We start from the raw sequence: 21,439 nt of genomic DNA, 5'->3' as shown, positions 1-21,439 counted from the left end.
TAAAGAAAGCATTTTCCTAAACAAGCCTAATGATGGAGGTTGAAATATTTCTTCCATCGACCCTTTCATTTTGTACAATGAGCCAACAAAACCAAAACAAATCCTCACATATTTCTACAGGTGTTCCCTAAGCACAAGGTAAGAATAATACCCTAGCCACAAGGCCTTTTCTCACAGAGAAAACAATTTAACAAAAGACACAAAAAAGGCTTACCTTGGAGCATGACTTCCCTTTCCTAGACAAAATTATTCTTGCTTACTTGCCCTCAATGGGATGAAAATCATAGACTGTTTAGTAGAGAGTTTTTAGAGATAAGGTGTGAGATATTTATTGTGATTTAGTGTTAAATATATATCCTTTTATAGTGATTGGAGGGGCTTCATATAAGTAGTCATTGGAAAAATCTTTAGTATTAAGTAATTTATTAATATGTTAATTTATATAATAAGAGTTATGAACAAGTTTTCTTGTGCCCTAAGAAAAATGTGTGCTACCTTTTATGATGTACATAATAGGTTTGTAAAATTATAGATTAGTAAGGTCTTCCTAATGTTGGAGGAGACTAGATATTATTAATAATATTAATTTGTCCAATTATCTGTATTATTCTTATTATATTATTATAGCATGTTTTTCCTTAAGCTCTACTAAAATTTGATGTCAATGATTGTCTTAATCCATATGGTCTTACCAAGATTGTGAAGTCAATGATTGATTTAGTGTCTTTGGATCTTGAAATTTCTTCAACTTATATCGTACTTACTGTCACTATAGCAAATGAAGTGTGATGTCATATATTGACAACCGTAGATGAATAAGGTGTCATGTTAGTACCCCATAGGGTTTTAGCCCACAAAACTGGGTCTTCAATTTCAAACTCAATTTTCTCTCAAACCAAGAGGAACCATGGGGTGTACCACATATCAACATAAATATCTCTTTGAGGAGAATCTGATAAAATAGATTGTTGACCCAAACTCCGTGATTTGACTTACCAAAAACCCTCGACAACGTCGTGTTACATTCTTAGTCCAGGTAACCCAATCCCTAAGACTTCGGTTTGCAACCATCCAACAATATAGCTTCCATATTGATGTAATCTAACAATTACTAAGAGGCATTCAATAAAATTTTGACATCAATGACTAGAATCTTTGCACAAATTCAAACCCAGTCAACTCCATGTGTTGACATCAATAAAAACACCATCCAATAATCTCCCCCTTTGATATTGATGGAAACACATGTACTCCTCCTACGAGTACAACTTCCCCTAACATCATGCTTAATCTCCTTCTCAAGATTTCAATTTCCTTCTTAGATTTTTCTCTCCTCATTTGACATCAATGGCAAAGGGTTACTCCCCATGAAAATTTTATTGCTTCATGTGGACTTGTTATTTTCCTATGCTCCCACTGATGAGAATACATCTTGTAATATTCTGTCAATGGCGATCCCTATGGACCTATGTCATGTATGTTCTTCCCTTCAAGAGAAACCTTCCTTTGTGAACATGTAACCTTCAATTGTACTGCTCCCACTAAACCTATTATGAAACCGCCATCTTGTTTAAACTAGTTGTCTCAATTGTAAACTTGTACCATATAATGCTACATAAACTACCCCTTTACAAACTTCAAGGGGTAAACCAAATGGATACTTCAATATAGTGATTCACATAATGAGTCATCTTTACTCGGTTCCTTACAACCTGCTATGAATCCTAAAAGCATGACTGCAAGGACTTTCATGTCTTTCTACACGTCTTATTTATCATGTACCTAACATTCATGTATTTTTTCTTCTTGTACCTATTTCCTATTCCAAACCTTCTTATTCTTGTCATCAATATTAATGATTGATTCCGTTTTTTTTCCTACAATGATGAGGTATGTGTCCATAATTGTGACTCTTGTAACATTCAATATCTGAATGGTACCTACATTCTTGAGCTATGTGTCCATGGTTATGACATTTAAAGAATTCAATGTCATCCATAGAAGATGTCATCTGGTATCTGTCTCGAGGACATTCAAACTTGCTTCTAGGGTTTTGTAGATAATAGTTGTACCTACCAAACTTCACAATCCCTAGCCATATGTCCATAGTTAGCACATGAAAATCAATAACCATGAAATAATGTGCATACTTGAATGGTTCATTTGGAAGTGATGATCCTTGATAATTGTAACTGTCAAAAAATTTACAATCTCTAACCATATGTCCATAATTAGCACACAAAAAACAATAACAATTAAATAAACAAACATACCTGAATATTTTTCATTCTTCTCTAGAGACAATGATCAAGTCTCTTTGTCCTTGAATTCTTTGGCATCATTCTTCAGAGTTACAATGTTCTTATTTGGTTCAGTCATCTTCTCAATCTCACTATGCAAAGATCTAGAGCTTATACCTTCATCAATTGGAGACTTGTCTATTCTTTTTGACAATTATTTATATGTCTTGTTCATAACTTGTAAATGGTATTTTTCTTTGAGCTTGTTGATATCATTAATAACTGCATCAAGTTCTTCTTGCTTTTGAGAAAGATTTTCTTGAAATCTATCCTTCAACAATTTCCTTCTTTCTTTTTCTTCTTCAACCTATAGCTTGATAAGAGAGGCCTTTTCAACTTCTCTATTGAGTACCTATATTTGTTCCCTGTGCTTCTCAATCTTAATCGTGAACCTACTTAATTCAGTTGAAGAGGTTTCCAATTACTTTTTCTTTTGGTCAACTACAGATATGTATCTTTGATCAGATTCCTTCCTTTCAATTTCTACTCCATGCATTTGTTGTTTGAGCTTGCTAATCTCTACAAAGGTTGTATCAAGTTCTTGTTTCTTATGTTGGACTTATTTATTGAGGTCTTGTGTCTTTGTATTCTTGAATTTTTCCAATTGAGTTCTAAGACTGCTAATCATCTTCTTAGACTCTTTATTTTCTTTGATGAGTTCTTTTGTTGTCTTCAATTCTGCTTCCAAAAGTCTTGTCTTTTCCTTTTGACTTTTGAGTTCCTTTATCACCTTCACTTGATTTTGAAATTTTGTCTTACTCATTTCTCCAATTTCTTCATCAAAATCAGAAGGATATGAATTTTCAATAAAATTTTGACATTATTTCTTTTTTGAATAAAGATTATGAAGCTTTTCCCAAAGAGATTTAGTTGTTGAACATTGGCCAACTTTTGTTTTCACATAATTTTGCAAATCATTCAAAACTACATTCATGTCCTTTGAATTGTACCATTTAGCTTTGTCAGTAGATGTGTCTCCAGAAACAATTGATTCCCATACTCCATGTGCCTACAAATGTACTTCCATCCTAGATTCCCATATCCAGTAACTATTTGCTTCAAAACCAGGGGTTGGTACATAATAGATTTTTTTTGTACTTGTACCTTCCATTGAAATCCTTGCAACCCGCTTCTTTGATTTTCCCATATCTATGATCTGAAAACTGCCTTCCAACAGTTAATCTGTTACTGAAGGAACTAAGATCTGATACCACTTGTTGGAAATAATGAGCAGGCTCTTCATATGAGCTAAGTAGGCTCAATATTGAACTAATAAGGCTCTAGATTGAGATTGAGAAGCAAAGGGAATAAATATAGGTACTCAACAAAGAAGTTGAAAAGGTCTCTATTATCAAGCTATAGGTTGAAGAAGAAGAACAACAAAGGAAAGTGTTAAAGGATAGATTTCAGGAAGACCTCGCTCAAAAGCAAGGAGAAATTTATGAAACCCATGATGAGATCAAAAAGATCAAGGGATCGCATAAATAATACTTACAATATAAGACAGATGAAGAAGAAAAAATGAAGACAATTAAATCTGGAAAATATCTAGTTGATGAAGGTACAAGATCCACATCTTCGTAGGATGATTCTAAGAAGGAAGTTGATCAAAGTGAAAATCCAAAGAAGAATGTTGCAAATCCAAAGAATAAGACCAAAGTAATTAAGAACAATGGATGACAACACACTACAACACTACTTACAAAGAAGAATGAAAAGTCTTCCAGGTTTGTTTGTTTATATAATGGTTATTTTTTTTCGTGTGCTAATTATGGACATATAGACATGAATTCTAAAGTTGTTGAGATGTACAACTATCAAAGACCATCGCATCCAAATTAACCATTCAAGTATGCACATTCATTTAATGGTTATTGATTTTAATGTGCTAACTATGGACATATGGCTAGGGATTGTGAAGTTTTTGGCATGTACAACAATTATCTGCAAAACCCTAGAACCAAATTTGCAAGTTCTCGAGACAGATACTAGATGGCATCTTCTATGGAAGGCATTGAATGCTTTAAATTCCATAAACATATATACATAGCTCAAGAATTCAAGTACCATTCAGATATGTATTGTTACAAGTGGGACAATTATGGACACATAACGCATCACTGCAAGAACAAAATGGAATCATTTATAAATATTGATGACAAGAATAAGAAGGTTTGGAAGAGGAAACAAGTAAAAGATGAACAAATACAGGAAAAACAGGTAAAGGATCAGCAAGAATTGTGGAAAGATAAGAAAGTCCAAACAATCATTCCTTTAGGATTCGTAATAAGTTGTAAGGAATCAAGTCAAGATCACTCGTTAGGTGACTCACTATTTTAAACAATTAGGCTCATCGACTCCTTCAATTTTGTAGAGCGGGAGTATTAGAGTGGTATGTGGCAGAGGTTTACCATTGAAAAACAAACAACATGGATAAAATGATAACTTCAAGCCAGACATGTCAGATCTATAACAGGTTTAAGAGGAAATGAATAGTCATTAGATGCAGGTCCGCAATGATATATCATCAGAGTATCGACATTAATAACAGGTTATCATACTCACCAAAGGTCATCTATATGATGCACATGTCAGGAAGAGAACGTGAACGAATACAAGTCCATAAGGATCATCATTGACAGATTATTACAAGAAGGCTTATTGTCAGGGGGAGCATAAACAGATGACAAGTCCACACAAGGTAGACAAATGGTAAGGGGCAGTCACCCTTTACCATTGATGTCAAAGGGGGAGAGAAAAACCATAGAAGGAGATGAATTATGAAGTTAGGGGGAGTTGTACTCGTAGGAGGAATATGTATGTTGTTATAAATCACAAAGGGGGAGATTTTTGGATGGTATTGTCATTGACGTCAACCCATGGAATTGATTGGGTTTAACTTTGACCAAAAACACCAGCCATTGATGTCAAATCATTAATGAATGCTTCTTAGTAATTATTCAATTACACGAACATGACAACTATACTATTGGATGGTTGAAAACTCAATTCCTAGGGTTTGGGTTCCCTCGACTAAGGATCTACCTCGACTTTGTCAAGGGTTTTTGGTAAGTAAAAGCATTGAGTTTGTGTTGGAAATATATGTCATTAGATTCTCCTCGAAGAGATGTTTCTATTGATATGTGGTTTAGCCCATGGTTCCTTCTAGTTTGAGATAACATTGAGTTTGAAATTGAAGACCTAGTTTTGTGGGCTAAAACCCTAGGGGGTAGTGACATGTGACTTCCTCCTACGGTTTTCAATATATGACATTTTATCACTGCAATCTCACAAGATATAAGTTACAAAACTTTAAGAACCAAAGACAATAAACCAATCATTGACTTCACAAACTTGGTAGGACCATATGCACTAAGCTAATCATTGATCTCAAACTTCTAGTGGAATTGAAAATATTTCTAGAAAAAAATTAAAATGATAGTAAAGGTTAGTTACTATTATTTATTGATTATTAAAGGGTGCTTATATATTTTTGACATAAAACTAATTTAGCAAGGGTAATTAGCATCACAAATCCCTTACACAAGTCTAATTCATTCACGAAAGAGAAGGTGGCCTTTGCTTAACAATAAAGATAATTAATTAAGTGTATTATTGAATAAGATAAATAAAAATAAAAGAAATATATTTAAATCCCTAAATGTCTAATAGAGAATCTCTTAATTATCTCTACCTTACAATATAAAAAGTCACATCATCTAACTCTCATCACATCAAACATCAAATATCAACGAAATGTTCTTATGTGAATGCACTGAAAAACATTTTCGGCCTCCTGAAATAAGGACAACAAAGGATTTTTTTGTGGCTAAGACAGTGAAATTGCAGAAGCTCAAGGTTTCATTTTATTTGGAAATACTCTTGACATCATTCAAATTTAAGGCCTAAAGCTCAGTTCTCCAAGGTAAGTCCCTTTGTTGAACAGGTGCTTTGTGTTCTAATGGATGGGCAATTATTTTCTTACAACCTCAACCCTCATTAAAAACCAGTGAAGGCTCTGTTTTGACACACTTCCACCTAGGTTACACCCTTTTTTTGGAGGTTAGGTTTGGAAGTTTATTTGTGTTGAACTTCAACCTAGGTTACACCTTTTTTTTCGGAGGTTGGATTTGGAAGTTTATATGTGTTGATTTATGCTATAATACTTTGGTAATCACTAATAAATTATGGCCATAAGTCATTTTTGAGGGCTCCAAGAGCACCGAATATTTATCCTTGTAGAAGAAACATATAAGTACAAGGGTTTTGTCTCACTTAAGGCTCTTGAAGTAGATAAGTGTGATGAACACAATCTCATGAAAGGGTCTGTGAATTTGTAAGATAGTGTAACAATGAAGTAAATTAATTCTTTTAGTACATATATGTACATAACCCATGACCTCGGGTCATCTAGAGCATGAGAACAATTCTTAAACATTTACATGAAGTATAGTGGCAGTGACTCATAACCTTATGACATTTACAACACGATGTAATATGACCTGACATACATACTTGATTGACTTGATATATTGACATGACTATTGAAAAGTGCTATGACTATATGTAATGGGCAGCAAGTGATGTTGATCGTGACCTCAATTAAGCTTGAATTTGACTTACATGACATTTTCTTGATGTCTCAACATTACAATACTTTCGTTATCAAATTAAAACAATGAAAATGTGACCTACAATAGCCTAAGATATTTCACTATCATCACAAATAGTGTCTTTAAATTGTTAGCCCACAGTCAAGGAAATTGCCACATAATTTAATGGTCTATTAGGTAAAGTACATTGACTACATCATTTTTTGACAATGTAGTTTGTGACAAAATTTTGTAAATGATATAACTGTAACATGACATATTGACACACCAAATTGACATATAGACCTAACATTAATGTATTACCATCACAATTTTAAGTCACTTGCTTTGATTTGATTTGTTTGACTGCAATATTGACAGTGACAAAATTGACAAGAAACATAATGGACAAAAAGTGAAATTTCCTAATAGTGATTGACTTAGTGAGCATTTTATGATGTTTAGACTATTTGTGACATGATAGTAATACCTTGACATAACCTTAAGTTGGCATCATAATCTTGGCATAATTCCTTGAATCACACTCAACTTTCACATATGGTTTGGGACAATGAGTTTACATCTAGCTGACAAGTCTCTGACTATACTTGACCAAGATACTATATAACAATTGTAGTATTTTTGAAGACATTGAAATAGACTTGACATCATAACTTTGGCATGACTGATTGACATGAAGTATAGGCTAAAGCACATAGACATATGACAATATTAATGCAGGCTTTATCTCATAGTATGACCTAGGGATTTGTGTGAAGTGACCCAATTGTAATCTTGCAGGGAAACAAGTGTTGAAGGTATTTTTCATTGAATTGTATAGCATATTTAAGTAAGAATGGATAGCAAGGATTGACCAACATAGAAGCAGTTTTTACACATATGTCAATATCTCTTCGAGGACAGTGCATGAGAGCATTAATTTTAGGTCATTGAGATGACCTAAGGCACCTTGAATTTGTCATTATTTGATAGCAGTACCAGATGGTTGTAGCATCAAATGCAACTTGATACAATGATGAAAATGGTTGGGCATTGATGACTATTCATTCATATGCAATGATAGCCAAAAAATGTGCAGTGATTTGTAGTGTAAGTGATATGCAGTGTGTAGTGACAATGGTGTACAATTGAATAGTGATAGCTTTATGTGTAGCATTATGCAGTGACCAGTTTATAGGAATAGTGATCAACAGCTACCAAGATTCGATATCTATTCTAAATTTTCCTTACATTTATTCTACATTAATTCAGAGTACAGGGGATATAGTCTAAAAATTGTGAAATGTGGCCTCTTATCTTTTCAAGGTGGGAGGTTGGTACAAAGCAGGTGATTGAAGTCACCTTCAGGTTGTTGCTTGAGAACACTTTAGGGTGGTAGGGTGGTGTTAGGGCAAGTTGTGGCTTTCACAGGGTACTGTGGCGTTCATTTAGTTGTGGTTGATAAACTAGCAGGGCAAAGAAGCATCCTTTTTTACAATAGCTGGTAAAGAAAGTGTTGGGGAAATCATCAAGTTCTGGCATGATCTATAATGAGTTGGGGCGTCCTTATGGCTTGCAACAGGATACTAGGGCTTAGTAGCATCCTATAGGTCGTGGCCTATGAATTAGGGGGTTGATGCCTCCCTTAGTTGTAGCTTAATAAATTTTGTTTTAACAGCGAGAAAACAATTATTAAAGAATTGTTCTGATATTTTTTACTCGAAGGGGGTTTTCCACCTAAAAATCTATGTGTCTTATGTTTTATTTTTCTCCATTGTTGTATGGTGTTGTCTATTGTTGATTATTGTTTATTATCATCTAAAGAATAAAAATAATAATAACTAAAGATTAACTAATGTAATAAAAATACCATAAAACAAAAAAATAAAAAACTTCTATATAAAAACATTGTCTAAATATTACATGCTAAACATGAACCTTTACTATGGTAAACAACTCCAATGGTTAGTGCAACATTCAAATTACAATGATATATTAATGTACATCTATAATAGCGTTATCCATATCACAGACAATCCATTTTTCCAGTCTCGAATTAATTGACTTATCCTCCTAGATCAGACACTCACCTCGAGCTTATCACACTATGGTTATTTTAGCATTTACTCTCCCTACAATGTCTTATTAATGAGCATTGCAGTTCTGTCAAAGCCTCTCGAGATCCTTCGCTGCATCAACGGTGGAGGATGTAAGACCTCGATCCTATGGTTGGGCGCTATCTAGAAGGTTATTCAGTCTCCCTTGTTGGGTTCCGCGGCTCATTTCGTTCCCTCCTTCCTTGCGCCATGCTCGGCTCTCCTTCTCCTTCAGCGGTTGGCTCGACCTGCAACCATGGCTCATGATGCAGTTGGCTCATCTCCGAAACAAGGCCGAGGGGTTCTTGTTTGTGGACAGAGTACTCAACCGGTTACCCAGGTGAGAAAATTCTCTGCTGGGGTTTCTTTTTTTGCAGCATATTTCATTAACTGTTATACAGGGTTTACTATATTGATTCGTTTGACCTTGCAGCCCTCTGCAAATATGGGGAAAGAATGGGACCGTAGTTTACGAGATGTTATCATTGGAATTTTCCACCCCCCATATTGGGCTTAGGCGCTCAAAGGTTTCCGGGTACACACAATTGGCTCCCTCTCTCAGCTTTTAATCGATTAGAAAGGTCTTTCAATTGTATGTTTGAGGGTATCACACCCAGAAGAGCTATCTTGTTTTATTTCGCTCTGAAATCTTAGGTGACTCTCTGGGTCAGCCTGTACACATCACTTTATTAATTTTCCTGATGGGTTCTTCTCTTTTGGTTAAATTGTAACTATTTATACATTTGAGACCGTTGTATGGTTAAAGAATGGTTGTGGCTTGTAACAGAGGTCGCGTTGTAGTTGGGTTCGTATTTATCTCTGGGAAAGACCTGTTAAAGTTTGCATGAAGGAAAAGAGGACACTTAAATCTTGTTAGGTACCTATAATACTAGTAATTACCCCATTAATATTGTAGTTGTATCCCTTATTAATACTATTGTGCCCCTATTTTCCCCATATTGTTATTATTGTGCCCCATAAAATCCCTCTATTGTTATTTTTGTGGCTTTATATTATTATTGTTAGGTTAGTTGGGTTATATTGTGACTCCTTAGACTACTATATATAGAAAGGAGGTTTTGTCATTTGAATCATCCAAGAATTGTTCATTTATGTAATGTAAAGGAGGTTGCCCCCTCGAAGAGGCTGAATTCTAAGGCATTGATCTATCTTTTCTATCTTTTGTGAGCTGGTTTCATAACATTTGGTATCATAGATTTGGATTCTAGGGTTTCGCTGCTCCAAATAGGTCATCGTGGCATTTTCACTATAACTTTTTTCTGTGATATTTCAGAAGCTAACAAAAAAATCCATTTGAGACGAAATCACACTGAACCAGATCAGAATTTCAGAGCTTTGTGCACTATATTTGCGGAGATATGATCTAAGGAAGTTGGTCTTTTTGTAGACTCCTGAATTACATTCCAAACAAGTGACCTGATGAAAATCATCATAACTTTCTCTCTGAGAATTGGATTGAAATTTCATAAGAAGTTATAGAAAGAGGACGGACTATAGTTTCTTGTACATATTTTTTAGAGCCAAAGGTCGAAACAGTGACTCGGCATGTCATACAAGTTCGTTCTACTGAACTAGTCTATAATCAGGTCACTGTGGGAGATTTGACATAACTCTTCCCTAGAGAATCCAATTTGGATCAAACTGGGGGCATTGGAAAGAGGACATAGAGGGCTATCACAGGTCGCAATTTCAGAACTGGATGATCCGAAATTACAAAGATACATCAGATTCAATATCAAGCTCCTACAAAGTGAAAAAAAGTGTGTAGTTTTTTTTAAATTTTTGCATAAGCTTGGTTTGAAAAATTAGTTTGAAGGAATTCGAAGGGAATAGTAAAGCATTATTATCGGTAATTGATTCCCTGAGGAATGAAAATGCAAACACCTAGCAAGCAACCTGAAATCTCTAGCATGACTCATGAAGAAGAGGAAGAAATGCAACAAGATATATCAAAATTACGAGACCAAGTGCAACAAGTGTCGCACAAAAAGTAACAGAATCTAAGATGGATGGTTTAAAGAAAGATGTAGAAGCTAAGATGGATGGTTTAAATAAAGGTGTAGAAGCTAAGATGAATGACGTGGAAGCTAAGATGGACGATTTGAAGAAAGACATGGAAGATTTGAAGACAGATTTGACAAAGTTTCTACAAGAAATGCTTACTAATGGTGAAAGGGTAGTAAAGGAAACTCATGATGAGAACAAAAGAAATGTTAATCATGATTTCATAGACTCTATTGTTGGATCAAAGACCCACCATATTCCAAAAATTGATATGAGGAAGTTTGATGGCAAGGATCCCGCAACATGGATATTACAGATGGAGCAATTTTTCGATCTCAATAATGTGCAAAACACACAAAAGGTACGTATTGCAACTTTTTATTTGGAACCAAATCAGTTTGTATGGTATCAATGGCTTTGCTCTCATAAACAAATTATCACTTAGGCAATTTGTACAGAAGAATTAACAGCAAATTATGAGGATAAAAAAAGCAACACTTTTTTTAGCCAGTTGATAAGTCTCAAACAAAAGGGTTCAATAATGAAGCACATTGTGGAGTTCCAAAAATTGAACATAAGGGTAAAAAATATTCCAGAGGAGCATAGGATTGATGTGTTCATAGGGACTTTAAAGGATAATATCTAACATAATGTTCACCTTTGGGAACCTGATTCATTAGAGAAGGCATTCAGGTTAGCAAGAAAAATGGAAAGCAAAACTATGGCAACCAGGAAGCATACCACTCACAACTATAAAGATGGAAGTGCTTTTGCCCCTAGTCTTCCACGACCTATAAGGTTGACACCACAAAAATTGGAAGAAAAAAAATCAAAAGGCCTTTGTTACGGTTGTGATAGCAAATACACTAAAGGTCATAAGTGTGATGAGAAGAAATTATTCTACATAGATTGTGAAGAGGAAGAAGAAAAGGAGCAAGAAAGGTCAAAAGAAGAGGATATACTCTAGGAACAAAGCCTAGATAAAGAAGAAATGAATCCGACCATATCTTGTAATGCATTGGCTGGAATTACCAATCATCAAACCATCAAGATAGAAGTACAAATCAAGAAGAAAAAGGTAATAGTGTTGATTGATTCAGGAAGTACCCACAATTTTATTCATTGTAAGATAGCAAAAGAATTGAATTGCTTCCTATATCTAGCACCAGAGTGTCAAGTGATGGTTGCAAATGAGGAACGATAAATTGCTCTGGAAAGTGCCATAATATCAAGCTATCCATGGGAGAATATGTATTGACTAGCCCAATGCTTTTCATTCCAATGGGAGGTGCTGATGTTGTACTAGGAGTGCAATGGCTACAATCCTTGGGTACAATAGCTTTTAATTTTCAAGAACTTTTCATGAAATTTTCTACGGAAGGAAAGGAAGTTGAATTAAGAGGTATTGTAGGGAAACCAGGAAAGATAATCAGCTCTAACGGTATGACAAAGCTTCTAAAGAAGGAACAAAGAGGTGTAATTGCACAATTATGTTCGCTAGATTTTTCCACATCGGAATCATCTATTTCTCCAGATCTCTAAAAAGTCTTGGACAATCATTCCAAGGTATTTGAGACTCTCAAAGGTCTCCCACCTATTCGTGATCATGATCATGCTATTCATCTGATTCCATGAAGTGTTCCTCCAAACATCAGGTTTTATAGATATCCCTATGCCCAAAAGAGTGAAATTGAATGTATGGTTGTAAAAAGGCTAGAGGCTAGTATAATTCAACCTAGTCAAAGTTTTTTCTCTGCTCCAGTAGTATTGGTGCATAAGAAGGATGGATCATGGCACATGTGTTCGGATTATAGGGAGCTCAACAAGCTCACTATTAAAGATAAGTTTTCCATTCCTGTCATTGAAGAATTACTGGATCAATTGCATGGATCAATTTACTTCACTAAGTTGGATCTTCATTCAAGATATCATCAAATCAGAATGAAGACTAAAGACATTCCAAAAACAGCATTTAGAACTCATGAGGGTCATTATGAATTTTTGGTCATGCCTTTTGGCCTTACCAATGCACCTTCTACATTTCAAGGTTTGATGAATTCCATTTTCAAACCCTTCCTTAGAAAATTTGTGTTAGTATTTTTTGATGATATACTAATCTACAACAAGTCTTGGAAGGATCATGTTGAACATGTAGACAGGGTGCTACAACTATTGGAGGAGAAACAATTATATGCAAAAAGATCCAAATGTTTCTTTGGAGTACAAGAGGTGGAATATTTGGGTCATATTGTATCTCATAAAGGAGTTAAGGTAGACCCTAGCAAAATTAAAGCCATTAAGGAATGGAAAATCCCCACATCCATAAAGCATTTGCAAGGATTTCTCAGGTTGATAGGGTATTTTCGCAAGTTTGTTAAGAATTATGGGAGAATAGTAGCACCTCTAACAACATTATTGAAGAAAGATGCATTTTCATGGACTCTAGAAGCAACAAAGGCCTTCGAACATCTTAAAGAGGCAATGTGCCAAGCACCGGTCTTAGCTACACTGAACTTCACAAAAACCTTTATTGTGGAATGTGATGCTTGAGGAAATGGAATTGGTGTTGTTTTAATGCAAGATGAAAGACCCATTGCTTTTGAAAGTCATCCAATCAAGGGAAAGTTTTTACACAAAGCTATTTATGAGAAGGAAATGTTGGCAATACTACATGCACTTAAGAAATGGTGACCCTACCTAATGGGAAGACACTTCAAGGTAAAAACGGATCATGATAGCCTTAAATACTTTTTAGAACAAAGATTATCCTCTGAAGAGCAACAAAAGTTGGTCACAAAGATGTTGGGTTATGACTTTGAAATCATCTACAAAAAAGGGAAGCAAAATGTGGTGGCAGATGCACTCTCAAGAAAGGATGAGGATGTGGAAGCATTGTTGTGCGCCATTTCTATTATCCAACCAAATTGGATAAATGAAGCAAGGGAGGAATGGAAGAATGATGAAGAAGTGTGGGCACTTATTCGAAAGTTACAACAAGATTCTAGTACATTTGATACATTTAGCTAGCAAAATGATTCATTATGGTACAAAGATCGCTTAAACAACTATAAGAATTCCCAACTCAAACAAAAGATTATTATGGAATTGCACACTTCTCCCTTAGGAGGGAACTCAGGTTTTTTAAAAACTTACCACAAGGTTAAGAAGGAATTTTTTTGGGATGGCCTTAAATCGGATATTCAAAGTTTGTGGCGGAATGTTTGGTTTGCCAACAAAATAAAGTTGAAACAATTAAGACCCCAGGTCTATTATAACTTTTATCCATTCCAAGCCAACGTTGGGAGGAGGTTTCAATGGATTTTATCATAGGTTTACCCACGTCTGAGGGAAAGAGTGTCATCATGGTGGTAGTTGACAGAATTACCAAGTATGCACACTTTTGTGCATTATCACATCCATTTAAAGCCAGTACAGTTTTTACTGCATTTATCGAAACAATTCAAAAGCTACATGGAAACCCAAAGATTATTGTAAGTGACAGAGATCCCATTTTCACTAGAAATTTTTGGACAGAATTATTTTCTTGTCTTGGTACTCAGTTAGCTCATAGCTCATCTTATCATCCTCAATCTGATGGGCAAACTAAGATAGTAAACAAATGTTTGGAAGGATATCTTCGTTGCTTTGTATCTGATAAACAGACACAATGGGTCAAATGGTTGCCTCTGGCTGAATGGTGGTATAACACTTCCTTCCATACAGCAACAAAAATGACCCCATTTATGGCACTTCATGGATATCAGCCACCATCCATCACATCATATTTAAGAGAAAATTCTAAGGTTCAAGCAGTGGAACATCACATCGAACATCAACAACAAGTCCTCCAACTCTTAAAGGATAGCCTCGTGTTGGCAGAGAATAGAATGAAACAACAGGCAGATCAACATCGCAGCGAAAGAATTTTTGATGTAGGTGATTGGGTATTCCTACAGCTACAACCATATAAACAAAAGTCCCTCAAGCAAGCTAAGAAGAACAATAAATTATCACCAAAGTATTATGGTCCGTACAAGGTGTTGCAAAAGATTGGTACTATGGCATACAAATTGGAGGTTCCTGTAGCTTCTCGAGTGCACCCAGTTTTCCATGTTTCATGTTTAAAGAAGGTTATAGGTGACAAGCTCCCAGTTCAAACAATATTGCTAGAACTTGATGAGGAAGGAAAAATTATATTGGAACCAGAAACAGTCACAGAAACGATAACTCGACAGCTACGAAATCGATCAATTTCGGAGTATCTCATCAAGTGGAAGAACTTATCCGCTGAAAATTCCACATGGGAGGATGAGACTTTTATACAGAAGCATCCAGAACTACTCAAGCATTGAGGACAACACTTTTTTGAAGGAGAGGGGCATCTTAGGTCCCTATAATACTAGTGATTACCCCATTACTATTGTAGTTGTATCCATTATTAATATTGTTGTGCCCCTATTGTCCCCATATTTTTATTATTGTGCCCCATAAAATCCCTCTATTGTTATTTTTGTGGCTTTATATTATTATTGTTAGGTCGGTTGGGTTATACTGTGACTCCTTAGACTCCTATATATAGAAAGGAGGTTTTTTCATTTGAATCATCCAAGAATTGTTCATTTATGTAATGTAGAGGAGGTTTCCCCTTGAAGAGGCTGAATTCTAAGGCTTTGATCTATATTTTCTATCTTTTGTGAGCTGGTTTCATAACAAATCTCCTTGATGTCAATACTTCGCAGGTTCATTTTCCTTAAATATGAATGTTTAAACGATTTCCTCTTATGTGAATGTATAATCGATCTCCTGTTATGTGAATGTATGAATTCAATTTCTTTTTATATGATTGTATAATAGTTTTCCTGTTATGGCTGGAACATACATAGGCTTTCTCCGGATATATTATCGATTTATCTGTACAGTTCCATGAGGATAGATTACTCAGGGTGTACATGCCCATCACTGCAAATTTGCTCGTTATTTTCTTTATTAGTTGTTCTGGTTGAATATGGGTTCTGTTTACTTTTGTGGTTATGCTCACAGATTCAGGGTTTTTCCGTTTTCGGTTAAGATCCCTAAACTCTCAAAGCCGGGGTGCGAAAGTTAGCTCTGTCATTGTTTAGTCACTCCTGAGTCTCATAATTCTGTGATTAAGTTGTAGTACGGGGTTCTAGGCTACAGGTTTAATAGTTTTTGCCTGCATTATTGCTACCGGCTACAACCTCGGGGATATACCCAGTCGTGGTTTTGGATAGTTCATTTTCCTTCTTATTGACCGAATTTGCAATTAATTTCTCTCATGCATAAGGAATTCTTTCTGTTGTTTACGCTAACAACTTTGGTAATTTTCCTCTGGATTCTGGTATTTCTTGATTTTCCATTCACCTGGTTCGAAATATTTCTTGAGTTCTAAAGTGTATACAGGTCCTTATTAATACACAGGATTTCTTAAGTTAAATTCATACTAAACTACACAGTGTGTTCAAGTTAAGGCTTTGCACATAGTTTACACAAATTCTGAAATTTAACCAGGATATTAAATTCACACAGAGTATCTAAAAGTCTAAAACAGTTTGTTTCCAGAATTTCGGGTCATCCCTCTAATCTTATAACAAACATGTGACTTCTTTGCAATGCCCATACTACAGGTTTTGCCAACCTGTCTGTCTCACCTAATCTGGTCAGTTAATCATTCACTACCATTAAGCCTGCAGTAATAAATATTTTGTGTTGTCCAGTTCAATCTAGTGTACTTCTATGGTTAATAACTTTTGGTAAAGAAAATATTTAGTACACATTGAAATATAAAACCCTACTGACATCATTTCCTCAAACATTTGTTAGTGCGGAGCTTGCTCCCTCTATATCATTAACCATTATTTAAGGCACAACCTAATTGGTTCACAATGCAGATATAAACAGTGTTGCTTACCTGTACTCCTGAACAGTAAATTCCAACGATCATAGTCACCTTTCCATCGTTTTGCTTGTCAATCCTCCCGACCTTGAGATTCATCTTCAAGACCAAATCTCCCCCCAAGCCTGCTACAAGACTGTTGTCTTTAGCCAATTTACGCACTCAGTGCTAATGCTATCTGGTCATCACCAGACTTAGCATTTTTCCCCTTACCATCTGACATTTCAGCATGGTTTTTCCTCCCCTCACCCCTTTTTCCCTTGGGGTGTTTCACAGTTAGGGGAGGTAGTTAGGGTTTTTTCGGCAACTGCATTTTTCCCACTTTTTTCATGAGAAGTTACAAAAAAATTTGTTACTCAAACATTTTCTAACTTCAAAAAATTAATAATATTATTCAACCAAATAGAGAATAACAATATTGTCCAGTTTGTTTTCTTACAGCGGTAAATAAAATATTTACAGTTTTTCTGGGGACATTACATCCTCCCCCCTAAAAGAAAACATCATCCCAATGTTTTTCAACCTCAAACAGTTGTGGATAAGCTTCTTTCAAGAGTTGTTCATCCTCTCAGGTGGCCTCATCCAACCCAAAGTGCTACCATTGCACTTTAACCTAGGTGATGGCTCGTTTCCGCAGCGTTACTTCTCTTTGTTCGAGTATACTCAGCGGCTCAACCAAGAATTCTCCTTCCGGTTTGACCTGAAACAACAGAATTTAAAGTCAGTTTTGCCTTTATCATCAAATTTAATTGGTCTACTTAGGATTTTTCTTTACCTGTACATCTTGCCAACTGACTATGTGCTTAGGATCATAAACATATCTCTTTAGTACTGACACATGAAAAACATTGTGGACCCGAATGTGGCTTGGTAGGGCGAGCTAGTATGCCACTAGCCCAACCCTTGCTAAAATTTGAAATGGTCCACAAAACCGAGGTGCCAACTTGGTACACCCACTCCATTGTAACGTACTCCTTTTTGCTCGAATTCTCACATACACATGATCTCCCACTTGATACTCCTTAAAAATTCTCTTCTTGTCAGCGAAATTCTTTTGCCTATCTTGGGTTGCCTTCAAGTTGGATCGTACCTTCTTAACCATTTCCTCCATCTCTTTTAATATTTTGGGCCCCAACATTAACTTGTCCTCTAGTCCCCCAAACTGGAGAATGTGCGGCATTTCTGGCTGTACAGAACTTCAAACAGACTCATCTGCAAGGAAGTGTGATATCCGTTGTTATACGCAAATTCAACCAAGTGTATATATTCCTCCCATTTAGAGGGTTGTTGCATTACATATGACCTCAACATGTATTCTACTAGTTGATTCACCCGTTCGATATGTTTGTCTATTTGAGGATGATAGGTTGTACTGAAGTTTAATTGAGTCCCTAACCCTTCAAACAAAGTTTTCCAGAAGGTTGAGGTAAATTTCACATCACAGTCAAAAATTATAGTTTTTGGTAGCCCATGCAACCTGAAGATGTTTTGCATAAAAATATGGGCAATCTGCACTGCTCTGTAAGTGGATTGGACTGGTATAAAATGAGTTGATTTGCTTAATTTGTTGACTACCACCATGATGGAATCGTTGTTTCTTTTTGACTTGGGTAATCCTGTTATAAAATCCATAGAAATGGTTTCCCATTTCCACTCCAGAATTGGTAGTGGATGCAATAATCCAGCAGGGTGCTGATGTTCCGCTTTAACTTGTTGACATTCCTGACAACGTGTAATATTTCTTCATACCAGGCCAATAGTACTCCTTCCGGAGTGCGGTAATTAGCTTTTGATACCCTGGCTATCCATCATATGCTCTTTTATGAAATTCATCTAAAATCAAGTTTTTAATGTCATTTTGGTTGGGCACATACAACCTTTTTTTATATTTCAGCATGCCAACAACATCCATAGTGTATCCTTGTTGATTTTATTTATTGGTTGGATTCTAAACTTGCTATCCTATTTGTTGATATTATAAATCTTCTTCTGCTACCTTTTTAATCATTTCATCGAAAGTAGTTTGCACCCCGCTGCAAGAAATTTCATAAAGACAATGTACCTTTCGACTTAAAGCGTCCACTACCCAGTTCTCTTTCCCTTTCAGATGCTTAATCTAGAAATCAAAACCACTTAGGAAATCTACCCACTATGCCTGTCTGGAATTTAAGGTAGGTTAACTGAAATAACTAGTCAAGCTGTGATGGTTTGTCATTAACAGAAATTTTCTTCCCATCAGGTAGTGGCGCCACATCTTTAAGGCATGAATAATGACTGCCAGCTCCAGATCATACGCGGAATATTTTTGCTCATGTTCCTTTAATTTCCTAGACTCATAGGCGATTACCTTACCTTCTTGCATCAGTACCCCTCCTACCCCTTCCTTACTCGCATCTGTACACACCACATAGTCCTTAGCTGGATCTGCTATGCTTAATATAGGCGTTGTGCTGAGCAGATGCTTGAGCTGTTCAAAACTTTTTTGGAATTCTGCAGTCCATTTAAATGTTTTCCCTTTCTTTTGTAGGGAGCTGATAGGGTAGGCCACTCTAGATAATCCTTCCACAAACCGTCTGTAGTAACCAGCTAATCCCATAAAAGATCTTATATCCATTACGTCCTTTGGTACTGGCCATTCCATTATGGTCCATACCTTCTCGGGATCCACCACAAATCCATCCTTAGTAATAATATGTCCTAAGTACTGAATTTGTTCCTTAAAGAAATCACACTTGCTGTACTTGGCATACAATTGATGTTCCCCGAGGGTTTGCATCAACAGTTTATGATGTTCCTTGTGCTCCTCAATATTCCGGGAATATATCAGTTTATCGTTGATAAATATTAATACGAATTTATCTAAATATTAATGAAATATGCTATTCATCAAACACATGAAGGTCGCAGGAGCATTGGTTAATCCAAAGGGTAATACCACAAACTCATAGTGACCATAGTGAGTCCTAAAAGCAATTTTGGCTATATCCTCCTCTCTGATTTTGATATGGTGATATCCTGATTGTAGATCAATCTTTGAAAATACAGTTGCCCCTTTTACTTGGTCAAATAGTTCATCAATTTGAGGTAAAGGGTAATTGTTCTTAAATGTTAACTTATTCAATTGACGATCGTCCATGCACATTCGAAGGGTGCCATCCTTATTTTTGACAAACAGCACGGGGGCTCCCCAAGGCGACACACTAGTGCAGGTAATTTTTATCCAACAACTCCTGCAATTGCATTTTTATCTCTATAAGTTCTAGTATGTTCATACGATAAGGGGCTTGGGATACTGGAGCTTCTCCTGGCATCAAATCAATAGTGAAGTCTATATTTCTCTTAGGTGGCAGCCTGGGTATCTCTTCCGGAAATACATCTGCATATTCTTGAACAACATGAATACTCCAAGGTGGTTGTCTTGTCCTTTGAGTTGGTATACCCAACCTAAATAGCATAAACCTGACATCATTTCCTAATACATTTTTCTAGCTAAGAGGCGGTTATTGGTGGAACCTGCACGGGCCTCGGAATGCCTTGCATCTCCTGCATTTCTCCTAGCTCATCTTTGTAGTAGATAGTTTTTGTTTTACAGTTTATAATGGACCAGTGTTTTTCCAACCAGTCCATCCCTATCAACACGTCATATGATCCAAGGGGAAGTATGTTTAGGTCTACCACTAAAGGCTGACTTGCTATTTCCAGAGGGAAATTATTGACCTCGGCCAACACCCATCTTTTTTCCCCTGTTGCCAGCTGTACAAGCGAAGGGTTTTTAAATTTAACAGACTGTAATTTACAATGCTCCACAACCTTGGGACTAACATAACTTAATGTAGCTCCAAGATTAATTAAAACAGATACGGTACGATTAAAAATCTTACCTTCAAACTCCACCATAATCGGCTAGTATTCCGCTTGATGATCATCGAGAGCAGCATTAATTTTTGGAATGCTCTGGGCCACATTGCCTACTGTTGATGCCTCGTGGATTTGTAAAACCTATTTGATTCCTTTATGATGAGGACAATTTTTAACATAATGTGGCCCCCCACATCCCCAACATTGTACTAGGGGTCTCGCTATTCCTTCGTTACCAAATCTACCAGATTTCTCGCTGATTTTTGGTTCAAATGGTGGCTTAATTCTGAGCTGGTTTTTGGGAAGATTTCTATTGTTTTTCCCCTTGGAAAACCCTTTGCTAGCACTACCCTGATTTCCTTTATTTCCCATAGCAATCCTATTACCTTTCTTATCAACCCATTTCCTACCCAGAATTTCACCCTTCTGCTTTCTTTGTTGGTAGGCTATCCTGGCCTTTCGTATAACCTCATCCATTGTTTTTATGTTATCGAACTCAATTCTCTCCCTCATTGCCACAGGTAAACTGCTGACGAACCGTTGTACCTTGGCCTTTTCCTCACGTATGTAAGGTACATATTGGAGCAAAGAGGTAAATTGTGTGATGAACTCATTCATGGTTTGTTGTCCAAGCCACAGGTCGTGAAATTCTCT

This window comes from Pinus tabuliformis, chromosome 8 (genome assembly GCF_031772625.1).
Source record: "Pinus tabuliformis cultivar Carrire ecotype Pingquan chromosome 8, CPIR1, whole genome shotgun sequence".
Taxonomy (NCBI): domain Eukaryota; kingdom Viridiplantae; phylum Streptophyta; class Pinopsida; order Pinales; family Pinaceae; genus Pinus; species Pinus tabuliformis.
Note: the sequence above shows the minus strand (reverse complement) of the source record.